This window comes from Aegilops tauschii, chromosome 3, assembly GCF_002575655.3.
Source record: "Aegilops tauschii subsp. strangulata cultivar AL8/78 chromosome 3, Aet v6.0, whole genome shotgun sequence".
In the NCBI taxonomy this organism is placed as follows: domain Eukaryota; kingdom Viridiplantae; phylum Streptophyta; class Magnoliopsida; order Poales; family Poaceae; genus Aegilops; species Aegilops tauschii.
Window position 1 is genome coordinate 381,202,012 of NC_053037.3, and position 9,260 is coordinate 381,211,271.

Here is a 9,260-nt window from a genome sequence, read left to right on the forward strand (position 1 = left end):
TGTGCGCGCGCGCGCGTGCATTTAGGTTCCGGTTCCATTTGCATGAAAACTGATAATACGACTTCCTCATCAAGCCAAGATACAGACGTTTGGCCAAAGAAAATACGAGTACTGCAGAAAAACTTGCAGAACTCAAACCGAGCCACTGCAAACACACCAAGAACAAAACCACAATCAGGTCGAACAGACAACGATCTCCCTACCATCTTCTTTCAAGCTCAGCGTCGGCGATGTTCAGCCGTCTCCACTCTGCAGTGCCATGAGCCCACCAACCTTCTCCTATGAAAGAATTCAACGCCAGCCAGTATTAGCAGTCTCGCTCCACTGCACCGCTGGCTTCGCAAACCCGTTGAGTAGTTTGAAAATACCTACTGGTACTGGTAGTATTATAGGGCTACACTCCATTGAAGCAAGGATCATTTCCGGCTTTCCAGATAGCACACGCGGCTACCTAGAGAAAAAAGCAACATTCTGTTCATCCATGGAGGCATTTCATCACAGGAAAGGTATACTGGACAGGTAACAGGTTAAAGCACATCTCAGAATACTCCATAGCTACATCAGTGATACTCCTTGGCACTACAAAAACATGCATTTACCATTACCTGCCATCGAAAGAGTCCTTCTAGGCTTGCACTCATTTGATAGAGCTCGTGCTACCTGGATGCGCCCATTTGATAGAGCACATTTACCCACATTTTACGTTCGGTCGCAGCCCACAGGTGTCCCAGCTTCCTTTCGAATCAGTGCATCAACCACATGCAAATTAAGAGTGTGATGATAAAGCAGACAGAGGCAAAGTTGAGAACCTACAACTGTAAACACGACACTATCATTACAGCAGGTCGCGTCTGCTTCTGAATGTTGCACCTGTATTTAGGGTTTCCTATCCAGTTAAGAATAAACTAAGGAGGACACTAATAATAAAGACTGCATATATAAAGAGAAAAACCAAAGAACTCTACTACACAGCAGTAAGAATTCAGTTGTCACACAGGTTCAAGCAACATGACAAGACGACAGAATTTAAATAAAACCATCTCAGTTCAGATAGGAAGTTTGAATAAAACAAACAAGAAATGGGTAACATAAGTGAAAAACGACTAAATTCAGATAAAGCAGCAGCTGTTGTCGGAGCAAGCCTGTACTGCCATGCCTGCATTCCATGTGAAAACTGAGATTGCAAGACAAAAGATGGGTATCCAATAGGCTTCCGTGATTCCAATTCAAACTGACATCAGGATGACGCTCTTATGCTCCAGTTAACCCAACTTCGGCTAGTCAAAGCTAGAAGTAACAGCTTGACCTGAAATGCAAAGATTTACTTTTAGAAACTAGAAACCAAAGCCACCGCAAAATACAACAAGTCACAGATCATCTGGAGTGCGTATTCTCAAGAAAAAAAGAACTGATCATCTGGAACTTGAGTGGGTACATAAATGCATTTTTGCACTACCACACATGGAAATGGAGAAATATTATATGATCATGATTCATGCATTCGGAAATAACCAAATAGTTGGCGCATTCTGCAAAACTATTCAGCTGAGGAAAACCAATATCAGTTAAGTTTGCAAATCAAACTAAATAACTGAAGAAGATATATAAAGTTAAATTAACAAGTCCTTGGTGCAAACTATGACCCAGTACAGAGTTAATAACAAATTACAAATCCTGAAAGCCAACTGAAACAACGTTTAAGAATTCAGGTGTTATACACATGGAAATGGAGAAATATTATATGATCATGATTCATGCATTAAAAAATAACCAAATAGTTGGCGCATTCTTCAAAACTATTCAGTTGAGGGAAACCAATAGCAATTAAGTTTGCAAATCAAAGTAAGTAACTGAAGAAGATATATAAAGTTAAATTTACAAGTCCTTGGTGCAAACTATGACCTAGTACAGAGTTAATAGCAAATTACAAATCCTGAAAACCAACTGAAGCAAAGTTTAAGAATTCAGGTGTTATACACATGGAAATGGAGAAATATTATATAATCATGATTCATGCATTCGAAAATAACCAAATAGTTGGAGCATTCTACAAAACCATTCAGTTGAGGAAAACCAATAGCAGTTAAGTTTGCAAATCAAAGTAAATAACTGAAGAAGATATATAAAGTTAAATTTACAAGTCTTTGGTTCAAACTATGACCCAGTACAGAGTTAATAACAAATTACAAATCCTGAAAACCAACTGAAGCAACGTTTAAAAATTCAGGTGTTAACTACTTAACTATATAAAGCGATGGTGCTAGGTGAACTAACAAGAAAAAAATAGTTACTTGCCATAGTACCTATTTCCCCTCTCTACATAATTAATCATTTTTCACCTACGATATGTATACTCTTATCGTTGATTCTGGCAATATGTAGTGTCTGAGAAAACTGAACAATTACAAGTCAAACAACCAAGTAGTTCTTTCTGAACTTTAAAAGCACTATAGGGTTATCCCAATAAAGAAAATGGAGTTACAAGTTGATCCAGTCTTTTATAATCAAGTCACAAATATGAAACTAGTTTTACACATGATGTTGAGTTCTAGGGAAATTGGTTGGTGCCCAGGGGAGCCCCTTCTCAATAGGGTTAAGAAACAACACACTGTGACAATACCAACAAAATTTGTAAGCACCGAATTTTATATTATGTAAATTTTGAACTACTTTATCATGTACTAGCTTCATTAGGCATCAAATCCTGATCTGGGTGAGCAATCTACACCTGTCCTTAAATAGCTAAATCGATGGAAGTACAACCAAAAGGAAATAAATATAATTAACAGATCAAAGGAGATTACCTACTCAATTGTATCATTTCTTATCATCATCTGGAGCAGGCAGAGGTGCCGACCGCATGAAGAACGGAACGCAGGACCTCTGTGAGGCTCGGTCGACTTGTTGCAGAAGAATTCCAGCTTTGTGGTGTTCAGATTTAGCACAAGCAGATATGAATGGGGCTTCCTTATGGACCAAAACTCCATGTACACATAGCCAGGACGCGCACGCGCTTCATCCACTCCTCAAGACGAAGCTTCTTCAGGTATCCAAACTCATTCAGCAACGAAACCTCCTTCTTGAGCATCCACTCAGCATTGCTGTCACGGACCCAGAGCTGCACGCACTGCTCTTTGCTGGACACAATGCAGAGTCCGCCGTGCTCCGCCATGTCTGCGACACAGTACGATTCGCCAGGAGGGATTGGCGGTTTGATAACCGACCACACCATTGCTTCCATGTCCAGCACCAAGATCTTCTCGTCGTCCTTGCAGTACCGGGACTTCTTGGTGTCCGACCGCCAGTACACGTACCGGCCCGCGGGCATGCCGTCGCTCCAGCATCGTATAAAGCTATACACTGCATGGTTCGTATCGGACGAGGCAATCATGTCCCACTCGCGGGTGCGGGAGGAGAAGACGGCGGAGTGTGAGCCGGCCCACCGCTCCATGCCGATGACCCGGAACGAGGCGTCGGCATCGTCCACCAAGATGGAGTAGCGGACGATGTGGGACGAATAGCGCCAGGCGTGGGGAGGGCGGAAGAAGACGGCCGTCCGCGCGAGGGGGTCATACGCGGCGAGATCCAGCGCATAGCGGCCGCGGGAAAGGAGGAGGAGGCCGCCGTCGCAGCCGCGGAGGCGCCACTCCTCGTAGTACTCCCCTTCGCCGTCGTCGTCCGAATCTATGGCGGGGAGGTCTTCGAAGAATAAGTCGCCGTCAACGGCGGCGGAGACCAGATCGGGATTACGGGATTCGGCGGGGACGAAGCGGAGTTTAGGGCAGTGGTGAGGAACAGGCATGTCGCTGCGGTCGGTGAGGATGAAGCCGACGAGTGGGGGCCTGCGAAGGGACTGGAAGCGGCGGTAGATGGCCGGGACGCAGGCTACTCGGCCCCAGCTCTTGCAGACGAGGGCGGCGCTGGCAAGCGACGCCATGTCGGGGAGGCGGAGGAAGATCTCGCCCAGGAGATCATCGCCGAGGGGGGCCACCGGCGGCGCCGGCGTGGTCTTCGTCTTCTTGGCACTCTCGCTCCCGTTTCTCTCCCATGGTTCCATATAGGAGTACTAGTACTTCTCAAGAGAATTCGCTTTCAAGGATCAGATCAGATTTCTCTCAGGTCTCGCTCTTATAGGGGCATTTCAGTTGTGATTTTTGGCGCCCGAAATTTAACATTCGCGCCAAGCTGCTTTTCGCAACATTTTTTCTTTACGGGATACGCTCCGCTTTATTTATTTATTTATTTATTGAAAGAAATACACTCCGCTTCATTGATTACTTTTCGGCACAGAAATGCGACGAGATCTTTTTTTCTTCATGGAAGGAGATCGTTTGGAAGATAGAGGCCCAGGCCTGTCTGATTCACATCTTTGACCGATATCTATTGCTAGTTGAAAATATGATATTTAAAAGAAAAAACAAGGTCAGCTCAATCTCTACACTTAAAACGGTAGTTGGTAGCTTCTCCTCGCCGATTTTATTTTCGTCTGGTTTTTTCACCTCACCTCCCACCACCCTCACCCATTGGATTTGTTTTCCTTTCATTGAAACCAAATCTCATTAAATGGCGAGATTATGTTTCGTGTTTGCTTTGGTAGGTGATGATTCAATTCAATCATGTAAATAATACTCTCTCTGTCCCAAAATATAAGAACGTTTTTAACACTACACTAGTGTAAAAAGCATTCTTATATTTTGAGACGGAGGGAGCAGGTAATTAAGAATTCATAAATTGCACCGAACATGTGAGATCACATTTCTAAAAGACATACTCCGGTAGCTCATCTACAGTAATCACACACTAATGGGGCCATGTCATCGCAATTAATTTACTAAACCTCACTTTGATCCAAATTAAAATTTTAAAATAAAGGCAAATAAAATTATTTCTTCTACCAGTAAAGAAAATGTTCATAATATTGCAAAAATCCCCAAGGCTATTAAAAAAGTAAAACTAACATTATTTGAGACTCCAAAAAGCTCCTAGCTGTTTTTGAATGACCCAACAACAATTAATCAAAATTCAAATGAATTCTTTTAACTCTCCAACTTTTGTGGCAGTGCCAATTGATGCAAAGTAATTGTGTGGCCAGGCTTCACATTTTACAAAAGTTAAATGGAGTAAAAAAATGTAAAACAGAGGACAAAACTGGAAACAGAAAAAAAAAGGAAAAGAAAATGCCACTGGCGCCACTGTACACCGAGGCCTGCTTAGCGACAGTGTGCCTGGCCCAGCCCACCACGACCTTTTCATTCACCTCCAGTCGGGCACTGGAGGCAGGGGCCGCCATGACCGTCCACGCGCGCGGGCACCGCTGCGATGTTCGCCAGCGCGATCACCCTGTAGCCCTAGGGTAGATGAGGTCAACCCCGAGCGCCCCTCGTTCCCCTCCGCGCACCATAGCCCTCTGGTTGCCTCGCCATTCTCCCCCTCTCTCTCGCTCGGTCGTCTCTCCTCCCCTCCAGTACGCCGCTGTCGCCCCTCCGCAGCTCCACCGCGGCGACAGCCACCCCCGCTTCCCTCCGCCGTGTCCGGAGGCCTCGCCGTGCTCGACCTCATCTTCTTCGTCTAGCATTTGGAGCTGGAGAACCCTGCAACGCCGGATCGACGCGTTCCCCTTTCGCCTCGGCCGCCGTCGGTCATCGTCGATTCCGGCTCGCCTCTGCGCTCCCGTTCCCCCATAGGGCCTTCGTGAGTCGCTCGGTGAGCTCCACCCCCTTCCTCTCCCCGTCCTTGCTCTGTTTCCGCCCGTAGCTAGCCGTGCACGACACGCCGCCATTGCCGTGCTCTGGCTCCGCTGTCGTCGCGGAAGTGCCCTTCACGGTCCGCCGGGCTCACCAATGCGTTTGTGGCTTCGAGTAGACGTCGTAGGAGTTGTGCGCCTCAGTTTTGCCGTCACATTCGTCGCGCGCGAGCTCGCCGTGCTTCGGGTCCCCGCCACTCTCGTCGCTGAAGACATTCCGACCATCCCCAAGTCCAACCGGTAGCACCACCGCGCGCGCGACGTCGAACGCGCCAAGCCATGGGTCCGGAGACCCACCATAGCGCGAATCCGAGGCTCGCCGGCGTTCGGCCACCGCGAAAAGCCTCGTCGGAGCGGTTCCGGCACCGGCGCCGACGTGGCGCCCACGTGGTCGTGTCTGGGTCACTCGCAGCTTGGTCCCGCGGGCTCAGTTGACCGGGTCAACTGTGCTGACTGTGCACGGTTGACCCTGACAAGTGGGTCCCCCCTCTGCTAATTAGTCTAAATATGTTTTTATAAAATAACTTAATTAGTTAAACTAAATAGTCATTGACATGTGGGGCCCATTCCCTAATTAACTAACCCACTGTGAATGACTGGTGGGTCCCGTTGGTCAGATTTGACCTGGACCCGCTGGGTTTGATCACTGACGTCATGCTGACGTAGTATTTCCTTTTCTGGTTATTTGTCGAATTAGATTTAAATTCCAGAATTTCAGAAAATGCTAAAAACTTCATAAATTCATAGAAAATTAACCGTAGCTCGGATCAAAAACTTCTCTACATGAAAGTTGCTCAGAAAAATCCAACGAATCCAAATATGCACTCCGTTCATTTGTCACATGCCTCTAGCATAGCGAACATGGAATCTTCCCCCTCTTTTCATATGTCCAAAAAATGCCAAACGTTGGGAAAAACCCTCCGGCTGTTTTCCCTCTCCATCTGCCACGTGTATTACCGTGTTAGAACACTCATAGCGCTGCATATCGTCATGTCATGCTTAGTGTTGCACTTGTTTGCTTTTTATATTCATTGTTTCTTCCCCCTCTCTTCTCCGCTAGACCCCGAGACCGACGATGACGCCACCGAGTACGACTACGCCTCTGACGTCCAGCCACTTGCCGCAGTGCTTCCAGGCAAGCAAATCCCCCTTGGATATCACCCGTTCTCTTCTTTCTTATGCTTGTGATACGTCTCCAACGTATCTATAGTTTTTTATTGTTCCATGCTGTTATATTATCATTCTTGAATGTTTTACAATCATTTTATAGCAACTTTATATCATTTTTTGGGACTAACCTATTGACATAGTACCCAGTGCCAGTTGCTGTTTTTGCTTTTTTTTTACTTCGCGGAAAATCAATACCAAACGGAGTCCAAACGCAGCGAAACTTTTTGGAGAATTTTGTTGGACCAGAAGACACACGATAGGCCAAGGAAGTACCAGAGGGGGGCTCCGAGGAGAGCACAACTCACCTGGGGGCGCCTGGGGGCCCAGGCGCACCCTGGTGGGTTGTGCCCACCTCGGCCGCCTCCCACACCGCGTGTTTGCTTTATAAATACGCCGAAAATCCAAAAAACCTAGAAGACTCGACGAAACACAATTCCAACCGTCGCAAGTTCCAGAAACCACAAATCCAATCTAGACACCATCACGGAGGGGTTCATCATCCTCATTGGTGCCTCTCCGATGATGCGTCAGTAGTTCATTGTAGACCTACGGGTTCGTAGTTAGTAGCTACATGGCTTACTCTTTCTCTTTTGATTCTCAATACAATGGTCTCTTGGAGATCTATTTGATGTAACACTTTTTGCGGTGTGTTTGTTGGGATCCGATGAACTTTGAGTTTATGATCAGATCTATTTCATCCATGAAAGTTATTTGAGTTTTGATCTCTTATATGCATGATTGCTTATAGCTTTGTATTTATTCTTCAAATCTTTGGTTTAGTTAGGCCTACTAGATCGATTCTTCTTGCCATGGGAAGAGGTGCTTTGTGATGGGTTCGATCTTACGGTGCTCAATCCCAATGAAAGAAGGGGACATGACACGTATGTATTGTTGCTATTAAGGATAACAAGATGGGGTATATTCCTACATGAATAGATCTTGTCTACATCATGTCATTGTTCTTATTGCATTACTCCGCTTTTCCATGAACTTAATACACTAGATGCATGCTCGATAGCGGTCGATGTGTGGAGTAATAGTAGTAGATGGAGGCAGGAGTCGGTCTACCATTCTTGGACGTGATGCCTATATAATGATCATTGCCTCGATATCGTCATAATTATTTGAAGTTATATCAGTTGCCCAACAGTAATTTGTTTACCCGATGTATGCTATTTTTCTCGAGAGAAGCCACTAGTGAAATCTATGGGCCTCAGGTCTCTTCTTTATCATATTTGCCTTCAAGATCTATTTTTATTTGCTTTTATTTTCAGATCTATTAATCCAATAACCCAAAAATACCTTGGTGCATTTTTTTATTTCGCGTTTCTGCGAGATATATTTATCCAATCTACTACAAATTTATCTATCATTTTACCTGGGAGGGATTGACAGCCCCTCTTACACGTCGGGTTGCAAGTATTTGTTCTTTGTGTGCAGGTACCGTTTACGTAGTGTTGCGTGGCTCTCCTACTGGTTCGATAACCTTGGTCCCATCACTGAGGGAAATACCTACCATAGCTGTGCTGCATCATCCCTTCCTCTTTGGGGAAATACCGACGTAGTTCAAGCCACATCAGCTTGCATTAGAACTGCTACTGCTTTCGTATGGTCCTTCTCTGATGCATAGCCTGATTTTGTACCCTGCTCTTGTACCTTACCTGCTTATCCTAAACTACTTAGTATAGGTTGGTTAGTGATCCATCAATGACCCCTCACCTTGTCCTTGTTGCCCCCGTTGGATTACCAGGTGACTCAATCAATGTGATCGACGTCCAGGGCCCGACACAGCACACCACACCCTCCTTAGTTGTACGACTCTACAGGGCTACTATCAAATGCCGAGGATGATACTTCATAACGCACTCCTGATGATAACCCTGTAGTGTAGTAATCGGTCATGGTCATCGAAGGTGATTCCTCCTTCACCATTCCCGATACGACTCTGTCGTGCAACACTGCAAGTGTGAGCCTCGAGGGTGATTCCTCCTAAGTTCAACTTGACGATTACATCAAGTGTATTCCATCGAGGGTGATTCCTTGAAATTCGCCTTTGGTGTATGAACACACGGTTACTTTGACTTGACCACGGGACCATGATGACATCGGGTCGGCCCTGAGGGGGTACCCGTGAGTGATGTGAAGTCGGGTTGAGTTGGAGGGTACCCGCGAGATAATTACGAGGCACACTCGGGCAGGCAGACCGCCCTAGAGTGGGCTGGGCCTGGCCCTTGCCGCAAGTCCTCGAGATGGGGCGGCAGGAGCACTGATCGTCACCGCGCGCTTCCAAGTCACTAACGAGATTGGGTATTTGATCTGAGTTGGTTTTGACCTATACGCACTAACC

The 9,260-nt window shown here is 46.0% G+C and overlaps 1 pseudogene; it reads right to left on the reverse strand.

Annotated features, from left to right (window-relative positions):
• Nucleotides 1–906: 906 nt before the first annotated feature.
• Nucleotides 907–5,167, reverse strand: LOC109762770 (uncharacterized; annotated as a pseudogene).
• Between the last annotated feature and the right edge of the window lie 4,093 nt (nt 5,168–9,260).